Source organism: Taudactylus pleione, unplaced genomic scaffold, assembly GCF_031769625.1.
Source record: "Taudactylus pleione unplaced genomic scaffold, aTauple2 ptg000085l, whole genome shotgun sequence".
NCBI classification, from domain to species: Eukaryota; Metazoa; Chordata; class Amphibia; order Anura; family Myobatrachidae; genus Taudactylus; species Taudactylus pleione.
In genome coordinates, this window is record NW_028284487.1 from 13,503,879 (window position 1) to 13,518,053 (window position 14,175).

The 14,175-nt window shown below is 36.9% G+C and overlaps 9 non-coding genes across 9 annotated transcripts; all 9 read left to right on the top strand.

The window, feature by feature from the left end:
* The first annotated feature begins 788 nt into the window (after positions 1-788).
* TRNAQ-CUG (transfer RNA glutamine (anticodon CUG)) lies at positions 789-860 on the top strand. The gene has a single exon. It is a non-coding gene; the product is annotated as a tRNA-Gln (tRNA).
* A 926-nt stretch (positions 861-1,786) lies between these two features.
* On the top strand, positions 1,787-1,858 carry TRNAL-UAG (transfer RNA leucine (anticodon UAG)). Its single transcript has one exon. It is a non-coding gene; the product is annotated as a tRNA-Leu (tRNA).
* Positions 1,859-3,818: 1,960 nt separating this feature from the next.
* TRNAQ-CUG (transfer RNA glutamine (anticodon CUG)) lies at positions 3,819-3,890 on the top strand. Its single transcript has one exon. It is a non-coding gene; the product is annotated as a tRNA-Gln (tRNA).
* A 2,132-nt stretch (positions 3,891-6,022) lies between these two features.
* On the top strand, positions 6,023-6,094 carry TRNAL-UAG (transfer RNA leucine (anticodon UAG)). Its single transcript has one exon. It is a non-coding gene; the product is annotated as a tRNA-Leu (tRNA).
* A 1,960-nt stretch (positions 6,095-8,054) lies between these two features.
* On the top strand, positions 8,055-8,126 carry TRNAL-UAG (transfer RNA leucine (anticodon UAG)). The gene has a single exon. It is a non-coding gene; the product is annotated as a tRNA-Leu (tRNA).
* A 944-nt stretch (positions 8,127-9,070) lies between these two features.
* TRNAQ-CUG (transfer RNA glutamine (anticodon CUG)) lies at positions 9,071-9,142 on the top strand. Its single transcript has one exon. It is a non-coding gene; the product is annotated as a tRNA-Gln (tRNA).
* Positions 9,143-10,068: 926 nt separating this feature from the next.
* On the top strand, positions 10,069-10,140 carry TRNAL-UAG (transfer RNA leucine (anticodon UAG)). Its single transcript has one exon. It is a non-coding gene; the product is annotated as a tRNA-Leu (tRNA).
* Positions 10,141-11,084: 944 nt separating this feature from the next.
* TRNAL-UAG (transfer RNA leucine (anticodon UAG)) lies at positions 11,085-11,156 on the top strand. Its single transcript has one exon. It is a non-coding gene; the product is annotated as a tRNA-Leu (tRNA).
* Positions 11,157-12,100: 944 nt separating this feature from the next.
* TRNAQ-CUG (transfer RNA glutamine (anticodon CUG)) lies at positions 12,101-12,172 on the top strand. The gene has a single exon. It is a non-coding gene; the product is annotated as a tRNA-Gln (tRNA).
* The last annotated feature ends 2,003 nt before the right edge of the window (positions 12,173-14,175 follow it).

The window sequence follows — 14,175 nt, forward strand, 5'->3', positions numbered from 1 at the left end:
AAATGTCATTGAAATAAATTTTAAACCAATACTCAAACATTTTAGAAACCATACAGTGATCATAAACACCTGTAGAATAAACCAAAAATGCTTCCTTTCTTTGCCATGGGGGTGTGCCTACTATTATATTATCATAGTTATGTTATTTGCACCTGATACCAACAATATTCCCCCATATCATCTAATTTATCAATCTCCTTCATGATTTACCATATCACCATGTACGTTAGCTTTCTCTAAAAAATCATCATATCACCATTTTGGGCAATCACAATCTGGGATGTGAAATCCATTGCTACAGCACTCAAAAAGGTAACAGAGGGTTTTTCTGGTTTGCCATAAAAAGTTATTTATACATAGAGTTGAAAACAATACACAGGGTGAGAATAACAATGGGGTGGAAGGAGCAACAGTCCTCCACATAAAAATAGGCTCACCATCAACTGTACGGTTGGCCATAAATCATAAGTATTAAAATTGTAGTTTTAGTTTTCTCATCAAACTATGTTATTTTTCTTCTTTTCTGTATTTAGAGAGAAATTGGGGCTGACAGTGTAGGCGTTGAACACACCCACTTGGATCTGGCTACATCCACATAGCACTGGTCACATCTCCTCCCCATTTCAGTTTAGGCCCTGAAACATTTTAGCCCCTGACCCATGTGGCCCTTAGTCCGGCCTTAACAATATGCAAATAGATTGGTAGCATTTCAAAGATTTTAAGCACCTCCAGTTTAGTATACAGTTTATTATATGTGGACTGTTACAGCCTGGCATAACATATCAATAGGTTCCATGGTGTAATGGTTAGCACTCTGGACTCTGAATCCAGCGATCCGAGTTCAAATCTCAGTGGGACCTTTTTTAAATATTTATGGTAAAAAAAATTAAACAAATATGACACGTTATAAAATATAAAATATTCGTGGCCGATGGGTTTTGGCGATGGAGTGAAAATCCGTGTTCAAATACTGCCGACTACATTTTGGCTTGCTGGAAAAATGTCATTGAAATAAATTTTAAACCATTACTCAAACATTTTAGAAACCATTCAGTGATCATAAACACCCTGTAGAATAAACCAAAAATGCTTCCTTTCTTTGCCATGGGGGTGTGCCTACTATTATATTATCATAGTTATGTTATTTGCACCTGATACCAGCAATATTCCCCCATATCATCTAATTTATCAATCTCCTTCATGATTTACCATATCACCATGTACTTTATCTTTCTCTAAAAAATCATCATATCACCATTTTCGGCAATCACAATCTGGGATGTGAAATCCATTGCTACAGCACTCAAAAAGGTAACAGAGGGTTTTTCTGGTTTGCCATAAAAAGTTATTTATACATAGAGTTGAAAACATTACACAGGGCGAGAATAACAATGGGGTGGATGGAGCAACAGTCCTCCACATTAAAATAGGCCCATCATTAACTGTACGGTTGGCCATAAATCATAAGTATCAAAATTGTAGTTTTAGTTTTCTCATCAAACTATGTTATTTTTCTACTTTTCTGTATTTAGAGAGAAATTGGGGCTGATAGTGTAGGCGTTGTACAAACCCACTTGGATCTGGCTACATCCACATAGCACTGGTCACATCTCCTCACCTTTTCAGTATAGGCCCTGAAACATTTTAGCCCCTGACCCATGTGGCCCTTAATCCCGCCTTAACAATATGCAAATAGATTGGTAGCATTTCAAAGATTTTAAGCATCTCCAGTTTAGTATACAGTTTATTATATGTGGACTGTTACAGCAGGTCTAATATGTCAATAGGTTCCATGGTGTAAAGGTTAGCACTTTGGACTTAGAATCCAATGATCCGAGTTCAAATCTCGGTGGGACCTTTTTTAAATATTTATTGTAAAAAAAGTAAACAAATATGACACGTCATAAAATATGTATGTATTCGTGGCCGATTGGTTTTGACGAGGGACTAGAAATCCATTGGGGTCTCCCAGCGCGTGTTCAAATACTGTCGACTACATTTTGGCTTGCTGGAAAAATGTCATTGAAATAAATTTTAAACCAATACTCAAACGTTTTAGAAACCATTCAGTGATCATAAACACCTGTAGAATAAACCAAAAATGCTTCCTTTCTTTGCAATGGGGGTGTGCCTACTATTATATTATCATAGTTATGTTATTTGCACCTGATACCAGCAATATTCCCCCATATCATCTAATTTATCAATCTCCTTCATGATTTACCAAATCACCATGTACTTTAGCTTTCTCTAAAAAATCATCATATCACCATTTTGGGCAATAACAATCTGGGATGTGAAATCCATTGCTACAGCACTCAAAAAGGTAACAGAGGGGTTTTCTGGTTTGCAATAAAAAGTCATTTATACATAGAGTTGAAAACAATACACAGGGCGAGAATAACAATGGGTTGGATGGAGCAACAGTCCTCCACATTAAAATAGGCCCATCATCAACTGTACGGTTGGCCATAAATCATAAATATCAAAATTGTAGTTTTAGTTTTCTTATCAAACTATGTTATTTTTCTACTTTTCTGTATTTAGAGAGAAATTGGGGCTGACAGTGTAGGCGTTGTACACACCCACTTGGATCTGGCTACATCCACATAGCACTGGTCACAGCTCCTCCCCTTCTCAGTATAGGCCCTGAAACATTTTAGCCCCAGACCCATGTGGCCCTTAATCCGGCCTTAACAATATGTAAATAGATTGGTAGCATTTCAAAGATTTTAAGCACCTCCAGTTTAGTATACAGTTTATTATATGAGGACTGTTACAGCCTGGCATAATACGTCAATAGGTTCCATGGTGTAATGGTTAGCACTTTGGACTTAGAATCCAATGATACGAATTCAAATCTTGGTGGGACCTTTTTTAAATATTTATTGTAAAAATAGTAAACAAATATGACACGTTATAAAATATGTATGTATTCGTGGCCGATTGGTTTTGACGAGGGACTAGAAATCCATTGGGGCCTCCCAGCGCGTGTTCAAATACTGTCGACTACATTTTGGCTTGCTGGAAAAATGTCATTGAAATAAATTTTAAACCAATACTCAAACTTTTTAGAAACCATTCAGTGATCATAAACACCTGTAGAATAAACCAAAAATGCTTCCTTTCTTTGCCATGGGGGTGTGCCTACTATTATATTATCATAGTTATGTTATTTGCACCTGATACCAGCAATATTCCCCAATATCATCTAATTTATCAATCTCCTTCATGATTTACCATATCACCATGTACTTTAGCTTTCTGTAAAAAATCATCATATCACCATTTTGGGCAATCACAATCTGGGATGTGAAATCCATTGCTACAGCACTCAAAAAGGTAACAGAGGGTTTTTCTGGTTTGCCATAAAAAGTTGTTTATACATAGAGTTGAAAACAATACACAGGACGAGAATAACAATGGGGTGGATGGAGCAACAGTCCTCCACATTAAAACAGGCCCATCATCAACTATACGGTTGGCCATAAATCATAAATATCAAAATTGTAGTTTTAGTTTTCTCATCAAACTATGTTATTTTTCTACTTTTCTGTATTTAGAGAGAAATTGGGGCTGACAGTGTAGGCGTTGTACACACCCATTTGGATCTGGCTGCATCCACATAGCACTGGTCACATCTCCTCACCTTTTCAGTATAGGCCCTGAAACATTTTAGCCCCTGACCCATGTGGCCCTTAATCCGGCCTTAACAATATGCAAATAGATTGGTAGCATTTCAAAGAATTTAAGCAGCTCCAGTTTAGTATACAGTTTATTATATGTGGACTGTTACAGCCTGGCATAATACGTCAATAGGTTCCATGGTGTAATGGTTAGCACTCTGGACTCTGAATCCAGCGATCCGAGTTCAAATCTCGGTGGAACCTTGTTTAAATATTTATTGTAAAAATAGTAAACAAATATGACACATTATAAAATATGTATGTATTCGTGGCCGATTGGTTTTGGCGATGGACTAGAAATCCATTGGGGTCTCCCAGCGCCTGTACAAATACTGCCGACTACATTTTGGCTTGCTGGAAAAACTTCATTGAAATAAATTTTAAACCAATACTCAAACGTTTTAGAAACCATTCAGTGATCAAAAACACCTGTAGAATAAACCAAAAATGCTTCCTTTCTTTGCCATGGGGGTGGGCCTACTATTATATTATCATAGTTATGTTATTTGCACCTGATACCAGCAATATTCCCCCATATCATCTAATTTATCAATCTCCTTCATGTTTTACCATATCACCATGTACTTTAGCTTTCTCTAAAAAATCATCATATCACCATTTTGGGCAATCACAATCTGGGATGTGAAATCCATTGCTACAGCACTCAAAAAGGTAACAGAGAGTTTTAATGGTTTGCCATAAAATGTTATTTATACATAGAGTTGAAAACAATACACAGGGCGAGAATAACAATGGGGTGGAAGGAGCAACAGTCCTCCACATAAAAATAGGCTCACCATCAACTGTACGGTTGGCCATAAATCATAAGTATTAAAATTGTAGTTTTAGTTTTCTCATCAAACTATGTTATTTTTCTACTTTTCTGTATTTAGAGAGAAATTGGGGCTGACAGTGTAGGCGTTGTACACACCCACTTGGATCTGGCTACATCCACATAGCACTGGTCACATCTCCTCCCCATTTCAGTTTAGGCCCTGAAACATTTTAGCCCCTGACCCATGTGGTCCTTAATCCGGCATTAGCAATATGCAAATAGATTGGTAGCATTTCAAAGATTTTAAGCACCTCCAGTTTAGTATACAGTTTATTATATGTGGACTGTTACAGCCTGGCCTAATATGTCCATAGGTTCCATGGTGTAAAGGTTAGCACTTTGGACTTAGAATCCAATGATTCGAATTCAAATCTTGGTGGGACCTTTTTTAAATATTTATTGTAAAAAAAGTAAACAAATATGACACATTATAAAATATGTATGTATTCGTGACCGATTGGTTTTGGCGATGGACTAGAAATCCATTGGGGTCTCCCACCGCGTGTTCAAATACTGCCGAATACATTTTGGCTTGCTGGAAAAATGTCATTGAAATAAATTTTAAACCAATACTCAAACATTTTAGAAACCATACAGTGATCATAAACACCTGTAGAATAAACCAAAAATGCTTCCTTTCTTTGCCATGGGGGTGTGCCTACTATTATATTATCATAGTTATGTTATTTGCACCTGATACCAGCAATATTCCCCCATATCATCTAATTTATCAATCTCCTTCATGATTTACCATATCACCATGTACGTTAGCTTTCTCTAAAAAATCATCATATCACCATTTTGGGCAATCACAATCTGGGATGTGAAATCCATTGCTACAGCACTCAAAAAGGTAACAGAGGGTTTTTCTGGTTTGCCATAAAAAGTTATTTATACATAGAGTTGAAAACAATACACAGGGCGAGAATAACAATGGGGTGGAAGGAGCAACAGTCCTCCACATAAAAATAGGCTCACCATCAACTGTACGGTTGTCCATAAATCATAAGTATTAAAATTGTAGTTTTAGTTTTCTCATCAAACTATGTTATTTTTCTTCTTTTCTGTATTTAGAGAGAAAACAATACACAGGGCGAGAATAACAATGGGTTGGATGGAGCAACAGTCCTCCACATTAAAATAGGCCCATCATCAACTGTACGGTTGGCCATAAATCATAAATATCAAAATTGTAGTTTTAGTTTTCTTATCAAACTATGTTATTTTTCTACTTTTCTGTATTTAGAGAGAAATTGGGGCTGACAGTGTAGGCGTTGTACACACCCACTTGGATCTGGCTACATCCACATAGCACTGGTCACAGCTCCTCCCCTTCTCAGTATAGGCCCTGAAACATTTTAGCCCCAGACCCATGTGGCCCTTAATCCGGCCTTAACAATATGTAAATAGATTGGTAGCATTTCAAAGATTTTAAGCACCTCCAGTTTAGTATACAGTTTATTATATGAGGACTGTTACAGCCTGGCATAATACGTCAATAGGTTCCATGGTGTAATGGTTAGCACTTTGGACTTAGAATCCAATGATCCGAATTCAAATCTTGGTGGGACCTTTTTTAAATATTTATTGTAAAAATAGTAAACAAATATGACACGTTATAAAATATGTATGTATTCGTGGCCGATTGGTTTTGACGAGGGACTAGAAATCCATTGGGGCCTCCCAGCGCGTGTTCAAATACTGTCGACTACATTTTGGCTTGCTGGAAAAATGTCATTGAAATAAATTTTAAACCAATACTCAAACTTTTTAGAAACCATTCAGTGATCATAAACACCTGTAGAATAAACCAAAAATGCTTCCTTTCTTTGCCATGGGGGTGTGCCTACTATTATATTATCATAGTTATGTTATTTGCACCTGATACCAGCAATATTCCCCAATATCATCTAATTTATCAATCTCCTTCATGATTTACCATATCACCATGTACTTTAGCTTTCTGTAAAAAATCATCATATCACCATTTTGGGCAATCACAATCTGGGATGTGAAATCCATTGCTACAGCACTCAAAAAGGTAACAGAGGGTTTTTCTGGTTTGCCATAAAAAGTTGTTTATACATAGAGTTGAAAACAATACACAGGACGAGAATAACAATGGGGTGGATGGAGCAACAGTCCTCCACATTAAAACAGGCCCATCATCAACTATACGGTTGGCCATAAATCATAAATATCAAAATTGTAGTTTTAGTTTTCTCATCAAACTATGTTATTTTTCTACTTTTCTGTATTTAGAGAGAAATTGGGGCTGACAGTGTAGGCGTTGTACGCACCCATTTGGATCTGGCTGCATCCACATAGCACTGGTCACATCTCCTCACCTTTTCAGTATAGGCCCTGAAACATTTTAGCCCCTGACCCATGTGGCCCTTAATCTGGCCTTTACAATATGCAAATAGATTGGTAGCATTTCAAAGAATTTAAGCAGCTCCAGTTTAGTATACAGTTTATTATATGTGGACTGTTACAGCCTGGCATAATACGTCAATAGGTTCCATGGTGTAATGGTTAGCACTCTGAACTCTGAATCTAGCGATCCGAGTTCAAATCTCAGTGGAACCTTGTTTAAATATTTATTGTAAAAATAGTAAACAAATATGACACATTATAAAATATGTATGTATTCGTGGCCGATTGGTTTTGGCGATGGACTAGAAATCCATTGGGGTCTCCCAGCGCCTGTACAAATACTGCCGACTACATTTTGGCTTGCTGGAAAAACGTCATTGAAATAAATTTTAAACCAATACTCAAACGTTTTAGAAACCATTCAGTGATCAAAAACACCTGTAGAATAAACCAAAAATGCTTCCTTTCTTTGCCATGGGGGTGGGCCTACTATTATATTATCATAGTTATGTTATTTGCACCTGATACCAGCAATATTCCCCCATATCATCTAATTTATCAATCTCCTTCATGTTTTACCATATCACCATGTACTTTAGCTTTCTCTAAAAAATCATCATATCACCATTTTGGGCAATCACAATCTGGGATGTGAAATCCATTGCTACAGCACTCAAAAAGGTAACAGAGAGTTTTTCTGGTTTGCCATAAAAAGTTATTTATACATAGAGTTGAAAACAATACACAGGGCGAGAATAACAATGGGGTGGAAGGAGCAACAGTCCTCCACATAAAAATAGGCTCACCATCAACTGTACGGTTGGCCATAAATCATAAGTATTAAAATTGTAGTTTTAGTTTTCTCATCAAACTATGTTATTTTTCTACTTTTCTGTATTTAGAGAGAAATTGGGGCTGACAGTGTAGGCGTTGTACACACCCACTTGGATCTGGCTACATCCACATAGCACTGGTCACATCTCCTCCCCATTTCAGTTTAGGCCCTGAAACATTTTAGCCCCTGACCCATGTGGTCCTTAATCCGGCATTAACAATATGCAAATAGATTGGTAGCATTTCAAAGATTTTAAGCACCTCCAGTTTAGTATACAGTTTATTATATGTGGACTGTTACAGCCTGGCCTAATATGTCAATAGGTTCCATGGTGTAAAGGTTAGCACTTTGGACTTAGAATCCAATGATCCAAATTCAAATCTTGGTGGGACCTTTTTTAAATATTTATTGTAAAAAAAGTAAACAAATATGACACATTATAAAATATGTATGTATTCATGACCGATTGGTTTTGGCGATGGACTAGAAATCCATTGGGGTCTCCCACCGCGTGTTCAAATACTGCCGACTACATTTTGGCTTGCTGGAAAAATGTTATTGAAATAAATTTTAAACCAATACTCAAACATTTTAGAAACCATACAGTGATCATAAACACCTGTAGAATAAACCAAAAATGCTTCCTTTCTTTTCCATGGGGGTGTGCCTACTATTATATTATCATAGTTATGTTATTTGCACCTGATACCAACAATATTCCCCCATATCATCTAATTTATCAATCTCCTTCATGATTTACCATATCACCATGTACGTTAGCTTTCTCTAAAAAATCATCATATCACCATTTTGGGCAATCACAATCTGGGATGTGAAATCCATTGCTACAGCACTCAAAAAGGTAACAGAGGGTTTTTCTGGTTTGCCATAAAAAGTTATTTATACATAGAGTTGAAAACAATACACAGGGCGAGAATAACAATGGGGTGGAAGGAGCAACAGTCCTCCACATAAAAATAGGCTCACCATCAACTGTACGGTTGGCCATAAATCATAAGTATTAAAATTGTAGTTTTAGTTTTCTCATCAAACTATGTTATTTTTCTTCTTTTCTGTATTTAGAGAGAAATTGGGGCTGACAGTGTAGGCGTTGAACACACCCACTTGGATCTGGCTACATCCACATAGCACTGGTCACATCTCCTCCCCATTTCAGTTTAGGCCCTGAAACATTTTAGCCCCTGACCCATGTGGCCCTTAGTCCGGCCTTAACAATATGCAAATAGATTGGTAGCATTTCAAAGATTTTAAGCACCTCCAGTTTAGTATACAGTTTATTATATGTGGACTGTTACAGCCTGGCATAACATATCAATAGGTTCCATGGTGTAATGGTTAGCACTCTGGACTCTGAATCCAGCGATCCGAGTTCAAATCTCAGTGGGACCTTTTTTAAATATTTATGGTAAAAAAAATTAAACAAATATGACACGTTATAAAATATAAAATATTCGTGGCCGATGGGTTTTGGCGATGGAGTGAAAATCCGTGTTCAAATACTGCCGACTACATTTTGGCTTGCTGGAAAAATGTCATTGAAATAAATTTTAAACCATTACTCAAACATTTTAGAAACCATTCAGTGATCATAAACACCCTGTAGAATAAACCAAAAATGCTTCCTTTCTTTGCCATGGGGGTGTGCCTACTATTATATTATCATAGTTATGTTATTTGCACCTGATACCAGCAATATTCCCCCATATCATCTAATTTATCAATCTCCTTCATGATTTACCATATCACCATGTACTTTATCTTTCTCTAAAAAATCATCATATCACCATTTTCGGCAATCACAATCTGGGATGTGAAATCCATTGCTACAGCACTCAAAAAGGTAACAGAGGGTTTTTCTGGTTTGCCATAAAAAGTTATTTATACATAGAGTTGAAAACATTACACAGGGCGAGAATAACAATGGGGTGGATGGAGCAACAGTCCTCCACATTAAAATAGGCCCATCATTAACTGTACGGTTGGCCATAAATCATAAGTATCAAAATTGTAGTTTTAGTTTTCTCATCAAACTATGTTATTTTTCTACTTTTCTGTATTTAGAGAGAAATTGGGGCTGATAGTGTAGGCGTTGTACAAACCCACTTGGATCTGGCTACATCCACATAGCACTGGTCACATCTCCTCACCTTTTCAGTATAGGACCTGAAACATTTTAGCCCCTGACCCATGTGGCCCTTAATCCCGCCTTAACAATATGCAAATAGATTGGTAGCATTTCAAAGATTTTAAGCATCTCCAGTTTAGTATACAGTTTATTATATGTGGACTGTTACAGCAGGTCTAATATGTCAATAGGTTCCATGGTGTAAAGGTTAGCACTTTGGACTTAGAATCCAATGATCCGAGTTCAAATCTCGGTGGGACCTTTTTTAAATATTTATTGTAAAAAAAGTAAACAAATATGACACGTCATAAAATATGTATGTATTCGTGGCCGATTGGTTTTGACGAGGGACTAGAAATCCATTGGGGTCTCCCAGCGCGTGTTCAAATACTGTCGACTACATTTTGGCTTGCTGGAAAAATGTCATTGAAATAAATTTTAAACCAATACTCAAACGTTTTAGAAACCATTCAGTGATCATAAACACCTGTAGAATAAACCAAAAATGCTTCCTTTCTTTGCAATGGGGGTGTGCCTACTATTATATTATCATAGTTATGTTATTTGCACCTGATACCAGCAATATTCCCCCATATCATCTAATTTATCAATCTCCTTCATGATTTACCAAATCACCATGTACTTTAGCTTTCTCTAAAAAATCATCATATCACCATTTTGGGCAATAACAATCTGGGATGTGAAATCCATTGCTACAGCACTCAAAAAGGTAACAGAGGGGTTTTCTGGTTTGCAATAAAAAGTCATTTATACATAGAGTTGAAAACAATACACAGGGCGAGAATAACAATGGGTTGGATGGAGCAACAGTCCTCCACATTAAAATAGGCCCATCATCAACTGTACGGTTGGCCATAAATCATAAATATCAAAATTGTAGTTTTAGTTTTCTTATCAAACTATGTTATTTTTCTACTTTTCTGTATTTAGAGAGAAATTGGGGCTGACAGTGTAGGCGTTGTACACACCCACTTGGATCTGGCTACATCCACATAGCACTGGTCACAGCTCCTCCCCTTCTCAGTATAGGCCCTGAAACATTTTAGCCCCAGACCCATGTGGCCCTTAATCCGGCCTTAACAATATGTAAATAGATTGGTAGCATTTCAAAGATTTTAAGCACCTCCAGTTTAGTATACAGTTTATTATATGAGGACTGTTACAGCCTGGCATAATACGTCAATAGGTTCCATGGTGTAATGGTTAGCACTTTGGACTTAGAATCCAATGATCCGAATTCAAATCTTGGTGGGACCTTTTTTAAATATTTATTGTAAAAATAGTAAACAAATATGACACGTTATAAAATATGTATGTATTCGTGGCCGATTGGTTTTGACGAGGGACTAGAAATCCATTGGGGCCTCCCAGCGCGTGTTCAAATACTGTCGACTACATTTTGGCTTGCTGGAAAAATGTCATTGAAATAAATTTTAAACCAATACTCAAACTTTTTAGAAACCATTCAGTGATCATAAACACCTGTAGAATAAACCAAAAATGCTTCCTTTCTTTGCCATGGGGGTGTGCCTACTATTATATTATCATAGTTATGTTATTTGCACCTGATACCAGCAATATTCCCCAATATCATCTAATTTATCAATCTCCTTCATGATTTACCATATCACCATGTACTTTAGCTTTCTGTAAAAAATCATCATATCACCATTTTGGGCAATCACAATCTGGGATGTGAAATCCATTGCTACAGCACTCAAAAAGGTAACAGAGGGTTTTTCTGGTTTGCCATAAAAAGTTGTTTATACATAGAGTTGAAAACAATACACAGGACGAGAATAACAATGGGGTGGATGGAGCAACAGTCCTCCACATTAAAACAGGCCCATCATCAACTATATGGTTGGCCATAAATCATAAATATCAAAATTGTAGTTTTAGTTTTCTCATCAAACTATGTTATTTTTCTACTTTTCTGTATTTAGAGAGAAATTGGGGCTGACAGTGTAGGCGTTGTACACACCCATTTGGATCTGGCTGCATCCACATAGCACTGGTCACATCTCCTCACCTTTTCAGTATAGGCCCTGAAACATTTTAGCCCCTGACCCATGTGGCCCTTAATCCGGCCTTAACAATATGCAAATAGATTGGTAGCATTTCAAAGAATTTAAGCAGCTCCAGTTTAGTATACAGTTTATTATATGTGGACTGTTACAGCCTGGCATAATACGTCAATAGGTTCCATGGTGTAATGGTTAGCACTCTGGACTCTGAATCCAGCGATCCGAGTTCAAATCTCGGTGGAACCTTGTTTAAATATTTATTGTAAAAATAGTAAACAAATATGACACATTATAAAATATGTATGTATTCGTGGCCGATTGGTTTTGGCGATGGACTAGAAATCCATTGGGGTCTCCCAGCGCCTGTACAAATACTGCCGACTACATTTTGGCTTGCTGGAAAAACGTCATTGAAATAAATTTTAAACCAATACTCAAACGTTTTAGAAACCATTCAGTGATCAAAAACACCTGTAGAATAAACCAAAAATGCTTCCTTTCTTTGCCATGGGGGTGGGCCTACTATTATATTATCATAGTTATGTTATTTGCACCTGATACCAGCAATATTCCCCCATATCATCTAATTTATCAATCTCCTTCATGTTTTACCATATCACCATGTACTTTAGCTTTCTCTAAAAAATCATCATATCACCATTTTGGGCAATCACAATCTGGGATGTGAAATCCATTGCTACAGCACTCAAAAAGGTAACAGAGAGTTTTAATGGTTTGCCATAAAATGTTATTTATACATAGAGTTGAAAACAATACACAGGGCGAGAATAACAATGGGGTGGAAGGAGCAACAGTCCTCCACATAAAAATAGGCTCACCATCAACTGTACGGTTGGCCATAAATCATAAGTATTAAAATTGTAGTTTTAGTTTTCTCATCAAACTATGTTATTTTTCTACTTTTCTGTATTTAGAGAGAAATTGGGGCTGACAGTGTAGGCGTTGTACACACCCACTTGGATCTGGCTACATCCACATAGCACTGGTCACATCTCCTCCCCATTTCAGTTTAGGCCCTGAAACATTTTAGCCCCTGACCCATGTGGTCCTTAATCCGGCATTAGCAATATGCAAATAGATTGGTAGCATTTCAAAGATTTTAAGCACCTCCAGTTTAGTATACAGTTTATTATATGTGGACTGTTACAGCCTGGCCTAATATGTCCATAGGTTCCATGGTGTAAAGGTTAGCACTTTGGACTTAGAATCCAATGATTCGAATTCAAATCTTGGTGGGACCTTTTTTAAATATTTATTGTAAAAAAAGTAAACAAATATGACACATTATAAAATATGTATGTATTCGTGACCGATTGGTTTTGGCGATGGACTAGAAATCCATTGGGGTCTCCCACCGCGTGTTCAAATACTGCCGAATACATTTTGGCTTGCTGGAAAAATGTCATTGAAATAAATTTTAAACCAATACTCAAACATTTTAGAAACCATACAGTGATCATAAACACCTGTAGAATAAACCAAAAATGCTTCCTTTCTTTGCCATGGGGGTGTGCCTACTATTATATTATCATAGTTATGTTATTTGCACCTGATACCAGCAATATTCCCCCATATCATCTAATTTATCAATCTCCTTCATGATTTACCATATCACCATGTACGTTAGCTTTCTCTAAAAAATCATCATATCACCATTTTGGGCAATCACAATCTGGGATGTGAAATCCATTGCTACAGCACTCAAAAAGGTAACAGAGGGTTTTTCTGGTTTGCCATAAAAAGTTATTTATACATAGAGTTGAAAACAATACACAGGGCGAGAATAACAATGGGGTGGAAGGAGCAACAGTCCTCCACATAAAAATAGGCTCACCATCAACTGTACGGTTGTCCATAAATCATAAGTATTAAAATTGTAGTTTTAGTTTTCTCATCAAACTATGTTATTTTTCTTCTTTTCTGTATTTAGAGAGAAAACAATACACAGGGCGAGAATAACAATGGGTTGGATGGAGCAACAGTCCTCCACATTAAAATAGGCCCATCATCAACTGTACGGTTGGCCATAAATCATAAATATCAAAATTGTAGTTTTAGTTTTCTTATCAAACTATGTTATTTTTCTACTTTTCTGTATTTAGAGAGAAATTGGGGCTGACAGTGTAGGCGTTGTACACACCCACTTGGATCTGGCTACATCCACATAGCACTGGTCACAGCTCCTCCCCTTCTCAGTATAGGCCCTGAAACATTTTAGCCCCAGACCC